At 40.2% G+C, this 18,086-nt stretch overlaps 1 protein-coding gene across 1 annotated transcript in view; it reads left to right on the top strand.

The window, feature by feature from the left end:
- CMTM8 (CKLF like MARVEL transmembrane domain containing 8) overlaps positions 1–18,086 on the top strand; it is a 105,519-nt gene that overhangs the window by 8,357 nt on the left and 79,076 nt on the right. The gene's annotated exons all lie outside the window — the stretch shown is intronic.

The raw sequence follows: 18,086 nt of genomic DNA, 5'->3' as shown, positions 1-18,086 counted from the left end.
GTTAATGGAATTAAAGAAGCCTACAGCAAAGTAGTAAGTGCTCATTGTAAAGATAAATTTCAAATCATTTATATATAGAATGAAAACTGAAAGTCTCTGCTAACCTACATCCTTCATGCCACCCCTCATCTACCCACCTGCCTTGACGTACTTACCATTCACATTTCTCTCAGACCTTTTTCTGTATATGAGCATGTTACATAAATTCTGCAACTATTTCATCATTTAATAATATCTTGATATTTTTCTATGTTCTTTGCTGTTTATAAGTTTTCTATATACTATGGGTATTAATTTTCTCTGTCGCTTGTTAATAGCATCAATCATGCCATTTTCATCAAAATAAGTTTCTAATTTGCATGAAATCTAAACTGTTATCTTTGGGGTGCCTGGATGGCTCAGTTGGTTAAGTGTCAGACTCTTGATTTCGGCTCAGGTCATGATCTCAGGGTTGTGAGATCGCGCCCCACATCAGGCTCTATGCTCAGGATGGAGTCTGCTTGAGATTCTCTCCCTCCCTTGGATGCTTTCTAAATAAATAAATAAAATCTTTAAACTGTTATCTTTATTTAGTCTTCTAGGGTTTACTTTGCTTAAACATGGCTTCCCTACCCCCAGGATTATGCAGATATCTGAAGAAAATATAGTAGAATTTTTTTTTAGTGTTAATAGGTATTTACCATCTTAAGCCATAAGTTCCTTTTGTGTGTATAAGGTAAGAATGTGATTTCACCTTTTTTCCCCAAATGGATATGTAGTCTCACCATTAATCATATCATATTACCATATATGTGTAACTATTTCTTGACCCTAATGTGTTCTATTCCTGAGTCAATTCCAAGCCCTTTTAATTACTGTAGCTTCATCATGAATTTTAATATCCAGTAAAGTCTTATAGATTTTTGTATTTCTTTGCTATTCTAGTATATTTACACTAATACAAGTGATTTTCAGAATCAGTGTTCCTTAAACCCTCTTACAACTTTGATTGAGTTGTATTAAATTTATAAGTTAATTTGATAATTTATAAATTAATATAATTATAATTAATATTATAAATTAATATGATATTGAATCTTATAATCTAGGAATATTGTATGTCTCATTTATTTGGGTCTATTTATGCTCTTGAAGTCCTAAGTTTTTTCCAGATGAATCTTATGTGGTTTTTAAAAATATTTATTTATTTGAGAGAGAGAGTGAGCGAGAGAGAGCCTGAGTGGGGGGAGGGGCAGAAGGAGAGGGACAAGCAGATTCCCCACTGAGTAGGGAGCCCAGCTCATAGGGCTCAATCCCAGGACCCTGGGATTGTGACCTGAGCAGAAGGTAGATGCCCAACTGACTGAACCACCCAGGCACCCCTTATGTATTTCTTACTAGAATTAAGAATTCTCAATTTTGATAAGGGAGATTTGTCAAAAATTAATTGGATTTATAAATTTCTGATTATTTGTGGTTTATAAGGAAGCTGTTATTTTTCTTATTTCAATTTTGTGTGTAGCCATCTTATTTGAGTTACTAGTTCTAATAGTTTTATTTATGTTATAGTAAATTATAGTAGTATCTGTGAATAAGGATTGTTTTCTTTTTCTCTTTTTTTAAAGATTTTATTTGTTTATTAGAGAGAACATGAGAGGGAGAACACAAGGTGGGCAGAGGGGCAGAGGGAGAAGACGACTCCCTGCTGAGTGAGGAGCCCAATGTGGGGCTCGATCCCAGGACCCCAGGATCATGACCTGAGCCAAAAGCAGACCCTTAACCAACTGAGCCACCCAGGCACCCTGGATTTTCTTTTCCTTTTTATATTTATACTTTTTTTTTTTTCATTATTGCATAGGTTGGGACTACCAGTGTAATGTTGAATGATTGGGATGATATGAGTGTCCTTGGCTGGCTCCTAACTTTAGTTGGGCTGTTTCCAATGTGTTAATGATAGTACAGGTTTAACTACAGGTTCTGGTAGATATTCTTTATTGAGTTAAGGAAGGGAAGTTTAACTTGTACCTATTTTAATCAAAAACGATTATTGAATTTAGAAGATAGAATTTGGGGGGAGGAGTGTTTATCAGTGTGATCATCCAGGGTTTTATGTCCCTCAATTTGCTAATGGAGTGAATCATATTAGGAAATCTAATGTTGAATCATTCTTGTGATCTTGGAGTAAATCTCTACTTAGTTATATTCTTTTAATATTCTATTATATTTTAAAACTTTTTTTTACTCTTGAATTTAATTTGTTAATATTATATTTGATTGTTTCTACACTCACGTAAGACCAACCTTTTTGATTCATTTGCTGTGATCTATTTTGTTTGATTTTAATATCGCCATACAAGCTTTTTTGGCTAACACTTTTCTGTTATATTCTTGTCCCTTTATTTTGAATTGAAGTGAGATTCACAAAACATAAAATTAACTATTTTATTTAAGTTTTTATTTTAATTCCAGTTAACATAGAGTGTTTTATTAGTTTCAGGTGTACAATGTAGTGATTCAGCAATTTCACACATTGCCTAGTACTCATCAGAATAAGTGCCCTCCCCTATCCCCATCATCCACTTCACCCATCCTGTCACACCCTTCCCTTCTGGTAACCATTAATTTGTTCTCTCTAGGTAAGAGTCTGTTTCTTGTTTTGTCTCATTCTCTCTTCCCCCCGCCCCCACGCCTTTGCTTGTTTGTTTTGTTTCTCAAAGTCCACATATGATTGAGAAGCAGGAGAAGCAGGCCTCCCATTGAGCAGGGAGCCCGATGTAGGGCTCCGTCCCAGAACCCTGGGATCATCACCTGAGCCCAAGGCAGACGCTTAAGGACTGAGCCACCCATGGGCCCCAAGGGTTTTTCTACCTTTTAACTATTGTTGATTATGCTGCTAAGAATATTCACGTACAAATTTTTTGTAGACATATATTTTCATTTCTCTTTCATGTATTCCTAAGAGTAGAATTGCTGGATCATATGAAAACTCTACTTTTAACCATTTGAGAAACTGCCTGACTTTTTTCCAGAGTGGATGCACTGTTTTATAATCCCTACACTACTTTTTATTTATTTTTTTAAAGATTTTTTTAATTAATGAATTTTTTTTTTAAATAATCTCTACACCCAGCATGGAGCTCAAACCCACAGCCCCAAGATTAAGAGTCACACGCTCCACTGACTAAGCCAGCCAAGCACCCCACTGCACTACTTTTTAAAAAGTTGATTTCTTAGGAATTGTCTCTTGCTGGTTGTCTGAAGCTTCCCACCCACATTACTGAACAACTATTTAGACTTAACAAGTTTAGATTTTTTCACACTCTTCTGTCAATTTTTTGTGTTATTTACTTTCTTATTTTTCAATTTCCAGATAACTCCTTGAGTAATTGTTTTAGAAAGACTTTGAAGATGGTAAACTTTTTAAATTATTGCACATCTAAAAACATTTTTCTTTTATCTTCATACTTGAATAATAATTTGGTATAAAATTATAGGTCCTAGCATTTCTTTTCATTAATTCTTTGAAGACCTTGCTTCATTGTCTTCAAGCATCCAGTACTGTTAATAAGAGACATGATGGTCTGGTAGACCCTAGACAGGCTTTGAGGTTCAGTCCCTCCCAGGTCTTGTCCATTCATGATTGTGCATTCCCACAGACTTAGTTGCAGCCCAGCCTTGCATGAAGTGACTTGCATGTTGCATTGCCCATGAGAATGTAGAAAGGTGGCTTTGGTGGTATAGCAAGAAATTGTGGGTGGAATGTTGTTTTATTGGGGTGTAATAGTTTGTGAAAGGTAGTTTTGCAACCGTATCTGGTAATTACACTGGAGCTTCATTCAGGTTGTTGTGGTTGGGAATTAAAGAAGATTGTTAAACCCTCACTTGGAGTTTTCTGAGTCCTGATGGGGTCTCTCGCTGGGTAGACAGAATGCTGTTGCCCCAACCTGGTATTGATGGAGAGGACCTGAAGTCCCCCTCTCAGGGCAGTTCTAGCCTGATGTCCCCTGGTGATCCCTGCTGAGAATATGTCCTTTGCATCTCTTGCAGAACATAATCTTTGTAACATTTAAGTCAGAGGGCTTGTTTACCCTAGGCTATAAACCCACTCCTCTGTGGGAATAATGTTCTTATTTCCTTTTAAGCAACCAAATGGTTTTTTTTTAAATCTCCCTAGAAGCTTTTGGAATTTTCTTCCTATCTTTAGAGATCTGTAGAGATAATATAATTTACCACTATGTATCTAGAAAAGCATTCTTCATTTATCAGCCTTCATTGGACCCATGTAACTAATATCCAAATCTCTCTTCAGCACAGAAAACCGTTTTGTATTTCCTGCATCTGTTCTGTTTTCTCCTTCCAAAAACTCTTTATTCAATCCAGAAGTTCCAGGAAAGATTAAACTGTCTTCAGTATCTCCTTGCTTTTTTTTTTCCCGCAAACTTTCCTTCTCTTTGTTCTTTTGCAGAGTTTTAGGGAAATAACAGTTCCAGCCCCAATTCAGATTTTGGGCTTTGATATTTTAAAATCCCAACAGTTTGTCATTCTTTTTAGTTCGTGGCCCGATTGCTTCTTTTTTTCTAATTGAATCATTTTAAGACCCTTTAGTATATTTACACTTTGTTTGCGGAGAGACCTCTTCTGTTTGTTGAATCTGTTGGCTCCTTCTCTGGCTGATTTCCTCAGTCATTTGGTGATTCATGTTTGTTGGTTTGTAATTGTAGATGAGATGGCTGGAGAGTGCTTAGTGTGAGTGAGAATCCCGTGCCCCTGGCAGTGAACACAGGTTTTCATCACATGACCTGTATCTAGTCAGTTTGGTTTTGTTTCGTTTCCAGAGGAAGAGAAATATCAATCCGGCGAAGGGGGGACATTAAGGAGCAGTGTACCTGTGTGGACTTTTCTATGAGGTGTGCACATAGCTTGTAGAATCATCTGGCTGTCTTGAAGCTTCGTCTTGGGGGCTATTTCCAGAAGTAACTGCTGGAGGGAATCGGGGAGACGATGATTAACTTGGGAGCTTCTAAGCCTTCAAATTCATAATTAGCAGATTACTCTCGGCCTATTCCTTCTCCCACTTCTGTTGTTAACTCTAGTCTGGATTTTTCTGAGGGTCTGTTTGGAAGCTCACCTTTTTTGATAGGTCCTCAATTTTCCTTTCCAGAGCTATAGGTTAGAAATCCCATGTTTGTCATTAGTTTGTTCCTGTGCCCCTCACTATTCCAGGCTGCCGCTGCTGCGCTATCCAGCTTTTCAGCACTAGTCTGTATTTTTTTTTTTTTTTTTAGATTTTATTTATTTATTTGACAGGGAGAGGGAGAGAGAGCACGCACAAGCAGGGGGAGCAGCAAGCAGAGGGAGAGGAAGAAGCAGGCTCCCCGTGGGGCTGGATTGCAGGACCCTGGGATCATGACCTGAGCCAAAGGCAGCTTAACCAACTGAGCCACCCAGGCGCCCAAGCACTACTCCGTATTTTTAAATTACTTGTGGGTTTTGTTTGTTTATTTGGTTTGGTTTGGCTTTTTGGTCATTTCGGTGGGATTTAGGGAGGATGAAGAGGTAAACATACAGGTCTGGTCAGCTACCTTGAAAGAGAAGTTCAGCTGTTTTGTTATTCACTTACAGGTATTTTTAATATACAGAAGGAATATTGACCTTCTCTCTGTGTTGCAAATATTTTTTCCAGCCTATCACACCATAATTTTATTTATGATGATTTTATTTACAAAATCCAAAGTTTATCTTCAAATTTATTCATCTCATTCCCCCCCATTTGACATCGTGCTTAAAAGTTTGTACCTCACTAACAAAAACCAAATACATTAGTATTTAACCTTTTTCTTTTAGTACTTTTTAGTATTTAACCTTCATATTGCAATTTATTGTAGCAGAAGGTATAAATTCGAGCTCTAACTTTGTTTCCAAATGTCTGTTCAGTTGTCCCAACAGGATATATTGACAACTGCTCTATTCCGGTCCTTGTTCCCATGTTTCAACATCTGTAGTTCTAGGATACATTTTAACATCTGCTAGGGGAAACCACCTCAGGCATAACTTTTAGAATTTTTTTAAGCCCTACGCTGCTGTGTCCCCTCTCTCCTGTCAAATTGCATTGGCTTTTGATTGGATTTTTATATAATGCATGGATTAATTTTGGGACAAAGTATTTACATTACTTTAGTTCCTACGAAGACGACTTCTCAACTGTTCCCTGTCTTCAGTGATGTGTTAGGATTGATTCTTACGCTCTTCAAGGTCTTTTCCAGGGTTTTTTACAGTGTAAGTTAATAATGCATCTCTTATGTATTCAATCATCAGGTATGTGGTGAATATTTATTGTGTGCCAGAATCTGTGTCTGGCATTTAGAATATGGTGGTAAGTAGCACCTTTCTATTTTTATTATAACAAATGATCAGAGATAGGATGTAAGACATAAAAAGAAAAATATGCTTAGGGGGTACTGAAGGATAGTTTAAAACTTCAAATTTTCAAATTTGATCTGAAATTCAGAAGGCATTTATTCCTTGTAGGCCTTTGGTCCATTATTCATCTCAAAATCTAAAATATAACAGATGCAAAATATAGTTTGTTTCTTTTTGCTTAGATTTATGACTAGAACTATTCCCAGGAAGGTAGCAGTACTTTTCCTTAGATGAGTATTTTACCATTAATTTTCTTTCTTTTCTTCTTTTTTTTTTTTTTAAGATTTATTTATTTGTTTGTGGGGTGAGGGGCAGAGGGAGGGGGAGAGAGAGAGAATCCCAAGCAGACTTCCCACTGAGCGCAGAGCCAGACTTGGGGCTTGATCTCACAGCCATGAGATTATAACCTGAGCTGAAATCAAAAGTCGGATGCTTAACCACCTGAGCCACCCAGGTGCCCCACCATTCATTTTCATTTAAAATGAAATGTTTTTGTTTTTTGGGTTTTTTTAGATTTTATTTATTTGAGAGAGAGTGAGAGAGAGAGAGCATGAGTGGAGGAGAGGGGCAGAGGGAGAGGGAGAAGCAGACTCCCCGATGAGCAGACTCCCCGCTGAGCAGGGAGCCCTATGAGGGCCTCAATCCCAGGACCCTGAGATCATGACCTGAGCTGAAGGCAGATGCTTACCTAACTGAGTCACGTAGGCGCCCCACCATTAATTTTCATTTAAAATGAAATGAATTTTCACTCTTATTATTTCAATTGATATTAAGCCAGCCCAAGTTTTGGGGAATCCCTTCTTAAATTTACTTTCTAGTTGAGCATTGATTTGAGGAAACAGTTCCTAAATGATACATGAATGAGTCAACCATACTTGTGGAGTGCAAGGTGAAACAATTCTCACCTGATTGTTTCTCCCTCTTCTATAACCACCCATCAGGTTCATGCTAACCTGTCCAGTAAAATCTCCTTTCAATGGGAAAGCAGGATATCCATTTGTCTTGGTCAAGGTTCAGTTGCAGATGACAATATCCACTCTAGCTGGTTGAAGCAGCAAGAGATTTATTATACATCATTAGATGGCTTCCAAAATTTTTTGTAGGGCTGGAAGAGCAGGCTTTTAAAGCTGCTAGAACTGCTAAGCTTCCAGTAAAACCTTCCAGAATCACACCTCAGAACCCCCTGTCATGGGTAGAAAGGCAAAGAAGTAGGATTTACTCTCACAACTGCTGGATCCTGGGGCTCCGTTGCCTCCATTGTGACACACGGCCCCAAAAGGCTTCCCGCTGACTTGCCTCTCAACCCTATGAAGCAAGGGATGGGACACTGGGATTTCAGGATAGTGGCCACAAACAAACCACTCCTTGGTTTGCAGTGGGAACACAGAAGCAGGCAAAGCATGTCTTCTAGCCCCATGATGTTGTCTTTTGCTTTCCAAGCCTTGGATGAGTGTGACTGCCCAAGCTACGTCATGTATGGAACCTGGGCTATAATCTGGTTTCCAGCCTCTGGTGAGCAATAAGGCATACTGCAAGGGGAACTGAGTGGAGTTGAGTGGATCTACCTGCCATACTTATCACAGCCACTTTCTTTGGATTCTACTAGGCTCATTGTGTTGGAAGTGAAAGACCTGTGACTTGTCACACTTCTAGGACATTCAAAGGACTTGCCCTTTTTCAGTTTAGACATGCATTCAATTTCTAGCTATATGACCTTGCACAACTGACCTAATATTTCCTGAACTTCCATCTATAAAAATGAGAAGGGTGATGATGACTTAGCAGAGGGATAGCAGAAGGTAAAATTAGCTAAAATACATGTAAGCCCTGCCCCGGGGGAAAAAATTGGTTTATTTCATGGCTAAATATAGATTTCTTTCTTTCCTTCTTCCTTCAGTAGATCCAGACTATGTAGATTAAACCCACTTGGACAGGGCTGCATTGAGAATGAATGGTCATATCTTAGCTTCTAGTGAGTTTTTATGCACCCAGCAATGAGCATGAACATAGAATTTAGCTTCTGTGGTATGTACTGAGGTTAGGAATATGATGATACTTCTAATTAAAGAAAGCTTAAAGGCTACAGTGAGAACTACAAAGACCCATTTATTTTACCTTTTAACATGATCAGTTCACTTAGACTGTGAATAGGAGAATGACCTAGCTACAATTATGAATGGTGCCAACTTTGTAGGTGTAGTGGAAACATTTCATCCGTTTATGTTCTTGTGTAAACTCTATTCAAAGAAGGTCTAAAAAGCTATGGGGTAGGTCAGTTTTCCAGAGGTCTGAGTTTAATGGCCTGTTTTGGAAAAACATACAAAGTTCTGACCTTCTTATCTTGCCTTACCCTTTCCTTCTTCTATCAAAAACCTAATTATAAGTGGTGCCACTTTCTGGGAGGAAAATAATTCAGAGGAGAAAGACATCTTTATTGTTGATTTGTAACCTGCCTTGTTTCCAGAAAGGACTGGAGGCAGGACAGACATCTTTAAGTTGAGGTTTTAGGGGCACCTGGGTGGCTTAGTCGGTTGAGCGTCTGTGTTCTGCTCGGGTCATGATCCCAGACACCTGAGATCGAGCCCCGCATCGGGGGCTGCTGCTCCCTCTGCCTGTGCCCCCCCATGCTGTCTTTTTGCTCTCTCTCAAATAAATAAATAAAATCTTAAAAAAAATCTATACAATCTTTATCAATCAAGGATTGACAAACATCAAAGATCACTTTAGAAAGAGAAGAACTTTATCATAAGCACTAAACCGTGAGCAGACTTGAAGGGGCATTCTTGAATAAGATTCTTTAGAGACAGAGAACAGTTGTGTTTCCTGATACTGTGTGTGGTGGTCAAGAGGAGAAAATATCCAGGACTTGTCAGCTCATCTGCCTTCAACTCTAGGTTTACTTTAGGGGGAAAAAAATCTGTGTGCTTTGAGGCTCTGGCCTCCTTCTGGTTTCACAAGCCCAGAAATTTCCTTAGAGATGGAGACGTTAGAGGAGACCTATGTAATCGCTATATTTAATATTCTACTAGCTTATACTTTGGAAATCATGTCTCAGGTTCCTTTAACTGTGACATGAATCTTGAGTGGTTTTCCTGTTCATTCACATTTCAGATCACGAGCTTATGTTCTCACTGCCCTGGGAAGCTAATGTTGGATTTTTTTTTTTTTTTTTTAACTTCCCTCTATGTGACTAGGTTCATTTAGTGAAAGGTGGAAGACCAAAGCTCAGTGAACCAGGTCACTGGTTAATACCAGGCTGGCTTAGCTGCTAGCCGGTAGAAAGAGAGCTCAGGTGGGAGGTGGTGTTTGTGTTTCCTGTCCCTTGGGGGACTTGAAAAGGTTGGGCCACAGTAGCTCAGTTGGTGACTTGCATAATTGAAGAGTAGGGAGGTGTCTTCTGCAGACTCGTACCATGCCCCCAGAACTAAGATTCCTGAAAACTTTTTTGTATGTGAAATATCATACGGTACTAAACTTAAATATGATTTAAAGAATAATAAAACAAGTATATGCCAACCACTCACCTTAAGAAATAGAACTCTACCATATCTTAGAGGCCCCTTGTGTGCCCTGTCCTCTTTCCCAGAGGTAACTCCTGTCCTGGCTTTGTATTCTATAAAGTTCAAAGTGTTCCAGCCATTGTTTAGCCCTGACTCATTTTGAACTTTACAGAATATAGAATCATGTGATACTTTCTTCTGTTACTTGCTACTTTTATTCATCATTGAGTGTTTTCCATGTTGATCCATGTAGCTGCTCATTAACTTTTAAAATTGTATCTATTATAGAAATGTATCATAATTTGTCCCTTCTGTGTTGATGGCCACCTGGATTACCATGTTTTAAAATGATTAAGCTTTCCATTTTGTATTTCTTATCTGTTTTTCTTCTATTTGTTTGGAAGTTCTGCTCTATCTGTCCTTTGGTGGATTTGTTAGCTATGTTAACATTCATACTTAGTCTGCTATACAGGTTGAAATTAATGTGTATTTTTAACCTGCTCCTAAGCAAAAACAAAGACCTCAGAACTCTGATTCAGATGACATCCCTCACAGTTTATAATATTATACCCTTTTCCACCTACATGTTAGGCATTATAATTATTGTATACAGTCAACAGTTTTGTTTTACCCACAACCCACATGGTTGCCCTGTATCTTTGCTCATTGTTTTTCCTTATATCTCAGGCCCACCATCTGTGTTTGTTTTTACGAAAATCTTTTTCTTCCTCATTCTTGAAAGATAATTACACAGATTATAGAATTCTAAGTTGTCAGTCCTTTTTGTCTCCATTCATTAAAGGTGTCATTCTTTTGTCTTACTGGTTTCCATGGCTGCCGTTGAAGTTGGCAGTCAAATTGCAATTTGCCTCTCCTTTTTAATTTGGCTTCTTTTTTTTTTTTTAATTGCCTTTGTCTTTGTATACAGCAATCTCATTGTATGTCTGAGAATTTCTTTTTATTTATCCTTGGGTTTAATAGGGATTCTTGGATCCAATTATGTGTTTCAACAATATTGGAAAATTCTCAGCCATTCTCTCTGGAAATGTTGGAAATACTGTCTTTCTCATTTTATTTCATGTCCTTCTGAAACTCTAATTAAATATGTATTAGATCCTCAGACTCTATCTTCTGTCTTTTAAATTGATAATTTCCGACTCTGTGTTCCTGGCCTGAATTTTATTATTTATTTATTTTTATTATATCTTCTATTTTAATAATTCTTTTTTAGCTCTTTAATCCATAAATTCAACTTTTAAATTCAATTCTTTACATTTGTAGAAATTCCTTAACTTTTTCAGATCTACTGTGTTCTTTAGGGCCTACATAGACTCAGACCTAACCCAAATGAGAGACAGAGTGTTGCTCTGAATTGAAAGGGATATTTTTTGCTCTCTACCCATTGCCAAGATTGAGATAGCTGTTATCTTGCTGTTCCCTCTGGACAGTGAGTTAATTCTTATCTGTCTTGACATTGGAGGGATGGTCCTTTAAGATTCCACCTGTACTTGGGGTGGGGGTGGGAGGTTTTTTCCTGTTAGGCTTTTCACCTTGGGTGGGCCCTTGGCTTTTTTTTTTTTTTTAATCCAACTATCAGGATTTAAAAAAAATTTTTATTATGTTAATCACCATACATTACATCATTAGTTTTTGATACAGTGTTCCATGATTTATTGTTTGCATATAACACCCAGTGCTCCATTCAGTATGTGCCCTCTTTAATACCCATCACCAGGCTAACCCATCCCCCCACCGCCCTCCCCTCTAGAACCCTCAGTTTGTTTCTCAGAGTCCATAGTCTCTCATGGTTCGTCTCCCCCTCCGATTTTCCCCCCTTCATTTTACCCTTCCTACTATCTTCTTCTTTTTTTTTTTTTTTTAACATATATTATTTCTTTCAGAGGTACAGGTCTGTGATTCAACAGTCTTACATAATTCACAGCACTCACCGTAGCACATACCCTCCCCAATGTCTTTCACCCAGCCACCCCATCCCTCCCACCCCTGGGCCCTTGGCTTTAATTATCTTCTACCATCTAGCACCAAGATGGAAGTTTGGCAAAGGATCTGAATGGCAGTTTCTCAAAGAAAATATACAAAGGGCCAATAAGCACATGAAAAGATACTCTTTCTCCTTAGTCTTTAGGGAAATGCAAATCAAAAGCACAATGAGATAACTCTGCACACCCACTAAGACGGCTGTAATTAAAAAGACAGGCAATAACAAGGCTTGGTGAGGATGTGGAGAAATTGGAACCCCCACGGGCTGCTGTTAGGATTGTAAAACGGTGCAGCTACTTTGGAAAACACTTTGATAATTCTTCAGAAGGAAAAAACAGAGTTATTATATCACCCAGCAATTCCATTTCTAGGCATATGCTCAAAATAATTTAATAAAACAAGCTTCTGTTAAACAAAAATTGAACACGGGTGCCTGGGTGGCTCGGTTAGTTAAGCGTCTGCCTTTGGCTCAGGTCATGATCCCAGGGTTCTGGGATCGAGCCCCACATCGGGCTCCTTACTCAGCGGGGAGCCTGCTTCTTCCTCTCCTCCCCACTCATTCTCTCTCTCTGTCTCTTTCTCTCTCAAATAAATAAATAAAATCTTTAAAAAAAAATTGAACACGAATGTTCATAGCAGCATTAATCATAGTAGCCAAAAGGTGGAAACAACCCTAATGTCGATGAATGGATAAGCAAAACCTGATATATTCATACAATGGATTAATTTTTTAAAAAAAGATTTTATTGATTTAAGGGAGCAGGCCTGCAGAGCACAAGTGGGGAGAGGGGCAAACGGGAGGGAGAGGGAGAGAGTCTAGAGCAGACTCCGAGATCACGAGGTCATGACCTGAGCCGAAACCCAAGAGTCGGACGGTTAACTGACTGAGCCACCCAGTTGCCCCCACAGAATGGATTATTAATTTAGCTATAAAAAGGAATGAAGTACTGATCTAGGCTACGGCATGGATGACCACTGAAAACATTATGCTCAGTGACAGAAGCCAGACACAGAAGGCAACATATTGTAGGATTCCATTTTTATGAAGTGTCCAGAATAGGTAACTGCATAGAAACAGAAAGTAGATGAATGTCATTGAGGCCTGGCCCTGGAGGGGCAGTGGGGGAATGATAAGGGAGTGACTGCTAATGGGTATGGGGTTTCTTCTGGAGATGATAAAATGTTCTGACATTAGGTCCTGGTGATGGTTGCATAGCTTTGTGAATATACTAAAAAAAAAAAAAAATACTCGTACATTTGAAAAGCTGAATTTTATGGTATACAAATTAGATCTCAAAAAAGCTGTTCAAAAAAAAAAAAAAAGCTCAAGGACCCTACGAGTTTCAACAAACTGTCAGCATGAAAACTGGCTTTGGCATTTGACAATTCCCCAGGATTCCTGTTTTGTTTCCTTTTTGGCCTCTTACGGTTCTTTCTTTTCATGCCAGCTCAGTTAACATGTTTAAAAATGTTTTATATTTTATCTATACTTGTTTGATTTGGGAAGATAACCAGCCTGTCATACCACTAGAAAGTGAAGGCAGAATCTTTTTAATGTTTTAATTTTAAAAAAGTTCAAGTTGCTAAGGAAAATTGTAAAAACAGTATAATGAATTTCCTCCTCCATTCATTCATCTGCTTTCTCAAATGTAAATATCCTACTTCACTCTCCCTCCCTCCCTGTCTACTTAATATTTTTTGTGGAACCATTTTAGAGTAGGTTGCAAAATTCACAACCCCAAATACCCAAGATATTTTGGCCTGTGTCTCCCAAGGACAAGAATATTCTCCTGTGGAACCACAGTACAACTGTCAAGTTCAACAGATGTACCCTGGATACTAAGACAGTTCATACTTAAATTTTACCATTTGTCCCGATAATTCGCTTTATATGTATTCACTCTTTCCCTATCTGGATGTACTCCAAGATCACGTGTCACATTTAGTTGTCCTGTCTCTTTAGTGTCTTGTACCCTAGAACAGTTCCTCAGTCTTTCTACCTTTCACGACTTCGGCAGTTGTGAAGAATCCAGGGGAGTTGCTTTGTGGAATGCTTCTCGAATTGGGCTTGTCTGAGGTTCCCTTCTGAGTAGATTCAGGTTGCCTTGTCCGAGATGCCACTGAAGTGAGGTGTGTCCTGGGTACAGCGTAGCAGGAGGCATGGGATGTCGCTGTGTCTCGTGATTAGTGAATCTAACCTGAGTCCTTTTCCAAATGCTAAACATGGCATATTTCTGAGCAGAAATGGCAGAATTTGGAGTCAAACAGATCCAGCTTTTAGTCTTGGCCTAGCAACTATTAGCTCTCCGATCATAAACAAAATATGTAACATTTTTTTTTTTAAATTTATTTGACAGAGAGAGACACAGTGAGAGAGGGAATACAAGCAGGAGGGGTGGGAGAGGGAGAAGCAGGCCTCCCGCCGAGCAGGGAGCCCGACTCGGGACCCGATCCCAGGACTCCAAGATCATGACCCCAGCCAAAGGCAGACGCCTAATGACTGAGCCACCCAGGCGCCCCAAAATATGTAACATTTGAAAGCCATCTGTGAAACAAGGCCAATAACACCTACTTCTTGAGACTATTGAAAAATCAAATGCAAATTCGTGTAAGTTGTTTAGCATGGTGACTGGCACAGGAGGAAGTCATAACTCTTGTTTTGGGAGAGGTGATGTTACCTCAGTGTCCTAGGAGCCTCCCTGGCCCTCAAGGGTATTGGTGAAATTACTCAGAATCTCAGTAAAGGAGCCTAAAGGCCTCCCATACGCTTCTTTGATTTTCAGAGAACGAGCACTCTCTTGGTCTTCTCTGCCTTCTCACCCACCTCCCCTGCCCTTTGCTATTGTCTGTCTCCAGTGTCCCTAAGAAGCCCACTTGCCTGATGGTTGGATTAGTTTTAGGCATTGACCAATGATGGGCAAGAGGCTCTTGGCAAATGCAAACAGACGTCCCACTCCATTCTCCTCCCCCTCTTGTTTTGTCACCTTCCCTCCTGGATTACTCATCCTCCTCACCTCCAAATCCTTCTCCCTCCGTTCAGGGAAACTCTCAAGCTCCTACCTCCAAATTTGTGTATCTTACCCAGTGGGAGCACCCACAGAGCAAGGGCTCTGCCCCGAACTGGACCCCAGCTCCCTAGAGGGCAGATGGTGTTAGGAGTAGGAACCTCTTTTCCTGGAACATGATCTTTAGAGTCTGTTCATTGTGCTGCTTGGGCAACAGTAACACCATGGTATTTCTCTTATCTTTAAATCGGCTTTTGACGATGTGCGTGGTTTGAACCTGTATGGGGAGTGTCTTCATGGAGACACTGCCCTGCTGGCAATTAGAGCGATCAGTTGCCTGTGGCTAGCCGTGGACGTTTGCATAGACATTTAAACCTGAATTCCAGGGGACAGATGGGCTCAGCTGACGTTGCATCACACGGGATCTTACTTTTTAGAAGTGACTGTAAGTTGGGACCCTGCAGAGTGGTGAGGCCACCTAGGCTATTTTCTTGTAACCTGTCTCGTCAGTGGGTCCCACAAAATGAGCATCGGATGTCGCATCTCCTGTGTCTCATGCCACCTCCCACCCCTTCTCCAGGGAGTGGTTTGTCTGGGTGAACTTGTTTGGTGAGGCTCCCAGACCTTCCATGTGAAATGGAGGGATGCCTTTCTCACCTTTGATTTTTTGCATAAATGGCTGACACTGGCATGGTACTGTTATCTATCCCCATCTCACGAGAAACTCCTTAATCTCGAAAAGGAGGGGGAAGGGAGAGAAAGAAAGGGGCTGTGTTCAGCCTGGTAAAGGCCACTGGTCTCCAGGGAGGCTGTGCGGTGGGCTGTGGGCAGGTGAGAGCCCATTGCTGTTGGTGCTGCTGACTTAGAGGCCTGGGCAGTCAGTGCTCCAGGGAACGGAGCCACCTTGGAGACCGCATTTGAGGCTGGTGTTTGTGGGAACACTCTTGGTTTGCCCAAGCTTTCGGGACTCTGAATATCTTGCCACTGTTATCACCCTAAATTATGTTGCTCATTCCAATAAAAAGTCTTCGTTTCAGGGAAGCCTGTGGGAGAGAAATGAGGATGGCCGCCAGACTGGTTTCACTGGGCTGTATGGCGTTGGAAATCAGAATTACTTGCCAATATGTAAGAGTCAGATATCTTAAGAAAATCTGCATTTCCATCTACATTGGGCAAATGTACAGCATCGGACCCACAGTCTCTCATGGCAATAATCCTTTGGAGCCAAGAAATGGCTGCCATCGGCATGTAAGAGTGTTGGTCAAGATGCACGTTTGACTTTTGTGACAAAGACCAAAGTAAGTGACTCAGACAAGATAGGAACTTGTTTTTCTCTCATTTGACAAAGTGCTAGTTGTCCAGGGTAGAGAGGATGACTCCACAGTGCCAGAGTTCCAGCTGCTTCTGTCTTGTTTCTCTGTGTCCTCCACGTTGGGGTCCATCTCGCGGCCCCTGTGCTTTGTTTCCCACCATCACGTCCGTTCCAGCCGGTGTAGTAGGAAGGGGAAGTGGAGGGTGTGTGCCTTCAAGCCCCAGCCTGGAAGTTGCATGTATCACTTCTTCTCCCACCTTTTTGGCCAGAATGTACCGGTGTGACCACATCTGGTGGCAGATAAGGCCGGGGAAGCATGGACTCCATCTCTATGGCCATGTGAATAGGTGAAATCCAGTTCTCACTAAAGGGAGAAGGTGAGAGCGGGTATTGTGGACAGCTAGAGTTCTGTGTCGCCACAGGCCAAGAGTCATGGCCATTCACTGCTTTATACCTGATGTGTTTCATTCATTGATGTTCTGTTTTGTCCCCGTAGACAGTTGAGATTCCGTTCTCAGCTCTGCCCTGATAATCTCATGCAGCACACTTCCATGCTTTAAAAAAAAAAAAAATATATATATATATATATATATATATATATATATAAATTCAATTTAGGGGCGCCTGGGTGGCTCAGCTGGTTGAGCGTCTGCCTTCGGCTCAGGTCATGATCCCAGGGTCCTGGGATCGAGCCCTGCATCTGGCTCCCTGCTCTGCGGGAGGCCTGCTTCTGCCTGCCACTCTGCTTACTTGTGTTCTCTATCTTTATGTCAAATAAATAAATAAAATCTTTAAAAAAATAAATTCAATTTAATTAACATATACTGTGTTATTAGTTTCAGGGGTAGAATTTAGTGATTTATCAGTTGCGTATAACACCCAGTGCTCATTATATCACATGACCTCCTTAATGTCTATCAAGCAGTTACCCCATGCCCTGACCCACCTCCTCCAGCAACCCTCAGTTTGTTTCCTAGAGTTAAGAGTCTCTATGGTTTCCCTCCCTCTCTGTTTTAGTCTTTTTCCTTCCCTTCCCCTATGTTCATCTGTTTTCTTAAATTCCACATGAGTGAGATCATATGGTATTTGTCTTTCTCTGACTGACTTATTTCATTTAGCATAATACCCTCTAGTTCCCTCCATGTCATTGAGAATGGCAAGATTTCATTCTTTTTGATGGCCAAGTAATATTCCATTGTGTGTGTGTGCGCGCGTGTGCGTGTGTGTGTGTGTGTGTGTGTGTGTGCATACCACATCTTCTTTACTTTCTGCTGCCTCTGCTTAGAATTCCCTTCCCTGCCTTTCAGGCTGGCAAACTCCTCCTCAGGGTGGCTTGGCCCCTTCTTTCCCTTCCCAAATTGACTTCTCTCTCCATTGTCTCATCCTAATACATAAATGCTAATTTTTATATAATACCTTTTAATTTACTTACCTTTATGTGTTCAGTATACCAAGTGCCTGGCAAAGCACTTGGCACATAACAGACTAGTGATCATTACCATTCAGAGAAAGACACTTTCTAAAACTTTTATAAACGTTATTTTTAATACCCCACAGTGAAATAGTGTGTTAGTCATGGCTTTTGCAGTTGTAGATGATGAAAACTTGGCCCAGACTGATTTGAACAGCAGCAAAAGAGGAGGGAGCACTTGTTAGTTCATGTATCTGGCAAGTGGAAATGTGGGTCTAGCTTCAGGTATGGCTGGGACCAGGAGCTCCAATGATAGAAGTAGGTCTCTTTGGCCATGCTTTCTTCTTTATAGACTTTGTTCTCAGGAAAACTTTCTCTGCATGATGGTAAAGGTGCTACTCACAATTCTGTATTTTCCATATAGTTTACTGATTCCAGAAAAAAAGAACATGAATCAG

Source organism: Leptonychotes weddellii, chromosome 1 (assembly GCF_054177405.1).
Source record: "Leptonychotes weddellii isolate Sample4059 chromosome 1, ASM5417740v2, whole genome shotgun sequence".
NCBI lineage: Eukaryota > Metazoa > Chordata > Mammalia > Carnivora > Phocidae > Leptonychotes > Leptonychotes weddellii.
Note: the sequence above shows the minus strand (reverse complement) of the source record. Positions and strands in the feature narration are given on the sequence as shown.